Source organism: Arachis ipaensis, chromosome B9 (assembly GCF_059453495.1).
Source record: "Arachis ipaensis isolate K30076 ecotype BB chromosome B9, ASM5945349v1, whole genome shotgun sequence".
Lineage (NCBI taxonomy): Eukaryota > Viridiplantae > Streptophyta > Magnoliopsida > Fabales > Fabaceae > Arachis > Arachis ipaensis.
Window position 1 is genome coordinate 35,199,719 of NC_142444.1, and position 3,614 is coordinate 35,203,332.

At 43.4% G+C, this 3,614-nt stretch overlaps 1 non-coding gene across 1 annotated transcript; it reads right to left on the reverse strand.

Moving 5' to 3' along the window:
• Positions 1–108, reverse strand: LOC148544273 (small nucleolar RNA R71). Its single transcript, XR_015900572.1, has one exon. It is a non-coding gene; the product is annotated as a small nucleolar RNA R71 (small nucleolar RNA).
• Positions 109–3,614: the final 3,506 nt, after the last annotated feature.

A 3,614-nucleotide genomic window follows, 5' to 3' on the forward strand; every position in this document is an offset into this window, starting at 1 on the left:
AAGCTTAGAGTGGATGTTCAAACCTTCAGACAGAAAGAAGGTGAATCTCTCTATGAAGCTTGGGAGAGATACAAAGAACTGACCAAAAAGTGTCCTTCTGACATGCTTTCAGAATGGACCATCCTGGATATATTCTATGATGGTCTATCTGAATTGGCTAAAATGTCATTGGATACTTCTGCAGGTGGATCCATTCACCTAAAGAAAACACCTGCAGAAGCTCAAGAACTCATTGACATGGTTGCTAATAACCAATTCATGTACACTTTTGAGAGGAATCCTGTGAGTAATGGGACGCCTATGAAGAAGGGAGTTCTTGAAATTGATACTCTAAATGCCATACTGGCTCAGAATAAAATATTGACTCAGCAAGTCAATATGATTTCTCAGAGTCTGAATGGAATGCATGCTGCATCCAACAGTACTCAAGAGGCATCTTCTGAAGAAGAAACTTATGATCCTGAGAACCCTGCAATAGCAGAGGTGAATTACATGGGTGAACCATATGGAAACACCTATAACCCCTCATGGAGAAATCATCCAAATCTCTCATGGAAGGATCAACAAAAGCCTCAACAAGGCTTTAATAATGGTGGAAGAAACAGGTTTAGCAATAGCAAACCTTTTCCATCATCCACTCAGCAACAGACAGAGAACTCTGAACAAAATACCTCTAATTTAGCAAACTTAGTCTCTGATCTATCTAAGGCCACTGTAAGTTTCATGAATGAAACAAGGTCCTCCATTAGAAATTTGGAGGCACAAGTGGGCCAGCTGAGTAAAAGGATCACTGAAATCCCTCCTAGTACTCTCCCAAGCAATACAGAAGAAAATCCAAAAGGAGAGTGCAAGGCCATTGATATAACCATCATGGCCGAACCTGGAGAGGAAGGGGAGGACGTAAATCCCAGTGAGGAAGACCTCCTGGGACGTCCAGTGATCAATAAGGAGTTTCCCTCTGAGGAACCAAAGGAATCTGAGGCTCAACTAGAGACCATAGAGATTTCATTAAACCTCCTTATGCCATTCATGAGCTCTGATGAGTACTCCTCTTCTGAAGAGAATGAGGATGTTACTAAGGAGCAAGTTACCAAGTACCTTGGTGCAATCATGAAGTTGAATGCCAAATTATTTGGTATTGAGACTTGGGAAGATGAACCTCCCTTGTTCACCAATGAACTAAGTGATCTGGATCAACTGACATTGCCTCAGAAGAAACAGGATCCTGGAAAGTTCTTAATACCTTGTACCATAGGCAACATGATCTTTGAAAAGGCTCTGTGTGACCTTGGTTCAGGGATAAACCTCATGCCCCTCTCTGTAATAGAGAAACTGGGAATCTTTGGGGTACAAGCTACTAAAATCTCATTAGAGATGGCAGACAATTCAAGAAAACAGGCTTATGGACAAGTAGAGGACGTGTTAGTAAAGGTTGAAGGCCTTTACATCCCTACTGATTTCATAGTCCTAGATAGTGGGAAGGATGAGGATGAATCCATCATCCTTGGAAGACCCTTCCTAGCCACAGCAAGAGCTGTGATTGATGTTGACAGAGGTGAACTAGTCCTTCAATTGAATGAGGACTCCCTTGTGTTTAAAACTCGAGGTCATCCTTCTGTAAACATGGAGAGGAAGCATAAAAAGCTTCTCTCAAAACAGAGTCAACCAGAGCCCCCACAGTCAAACTCTAAGTTTGGTGTTGGGAGGCCACAACCAAACTCTAAGTTTGGTGTTGAACTCCCATATCCAAACTCTAAGTTTGGTGTTGGGAAGTCTCAACAGTGCTCTGAACATCTGTGAGGCTTCATGAGAGCCCACTGTCAAGCTATTGACATTAAAGAAGCGCTTATTGGGAGGCAACCCAATTTTTATTTATCTAATTCTATTTTATTTTTTTCTTGTTCTTTCATGTTTTATTAGGTTCATGATCATGTGGAGTCACAAAATAAATAAAAAATTTGAAAACGGAATCAAAAATAGCAGAAGAAAAATCACACCCTGGAAGAAGACCTTACTGGCGTTTAAACGCCAGTAAGAAGCATCTGGCTGGCGTTCAACGCCAGAACAGAGCATGGTTCTGGCGCTGAACGCCCAAAATGGGCAGCATCTGTGCGTTTGAACGCCAGAATTGCACCTTGGAGAAGAGTTGGCGCTGAACGCCCAGAACAAGCATGGTTCTGGCGTTCAACGCCAGAAATGGGCAACAAATGGGCGTTCAACGCCGAGAACAAGAACCAATCTGGCGCTGAACGCCCAGAGTTGTGTGCAAGGGCATTTTGCATGCCAAATTTGGTGCAAGGTTGTAAATCCTTGAACACCTCAAGATCTGTGGACCCCACAAGATCACCTCAGGATCTGTGGACCCCACAGGATCCCCACCTACCTCCACTCACTTCTTCTCACCCCTCTTTCACACAATCCCATAAACACTCTTCCCCAAAACTCTTCACCAATCACCTCAATCTCTCTTCCCTATCACTACTTCACCACTCACATCCATCCACTCTTCCCCATAAACCTACCTCATAAACTCCACCTACCTTCAAAATTCAAAATCAATTTCCCACCCAAATCCACCCTATATGGCCGAAATTAACCCCCCTCCCTTCCCTATATATAGCCTTCCACTCCTCCTCATTTTCACACAACACAACCCTCTCTTCTCTTCTTGGCCGAATACACCTCTCCCCCTCTCCTCCATATTTTCTTCTTCTTCTTCATCTATTCTTTCTTCTCTTGCTCGAGGGCGAGCAATATTCTAAGTTTGGTGTGGTAAAAGCATAAGCTTTTTGTTTTTCCATTACCATTGATGGCACCCAAGACCGAAGAATCCTCTAGAAAAGGGAAAGGAAAGACAAAAGCTTTCACCTCCGAGTCATGGGAGATGGAAAGATTCATCTCCAAAGCTCATCAAGACCACTTCTATGATGTTGTGGCCAAGAAGAAGGTGATCCCTGAGGTTCCTTTCAAGCTCAAGAAGAATGAGTATCCGGAGATCGGACATGAAATCCAAAGAAGAGGTTGGGAAGTTCTAACAAACCCCATCCAACAAGTCGGCATCCTAATGGTTCAAGAGTTCTATGCCAATGAATGGATCACTAGGAACCATGATCAAAGTAAGAACCCAAACCCAAAGAATTATATTATAATGGTTTGGGGGAAATACTTAGATTTTAGTCCGGAAAATGTGAGGTTGGCGTTTAACTTGCCTATGATGCAAGGAGATGCACGCCCCTACACTAGAAGGGTCAACTTTAATCAAAGGTTGGACCAAGTCCTCATGGACATATGTGTGGAAGGAGCTCAATGGAAGATTGACTCCAAAGGCAAGCCGGTTCAATTAAGAAGACTGGACCTCAAGCCTGTGGCTAGAGGATGGTTGGAGTTCATCCAACGCTCCATCATCCCCACTAGCAACCGATCTGAAGTTATTGTGGATCAGGCCATCATGATCCATAGCACCATGATTGGAGAGGAAGTAGAAGTTCATGAAGTCATCTCCCTTGAATTCTACAAAATAGCCGAAAAGCCCTCTCCTGGGGCAAGGCTAGCTTTTCCTCATCTTATTTGCCATCTATGTTACTCAGCTGGAGCTTTCATAGAAGGAGACATTC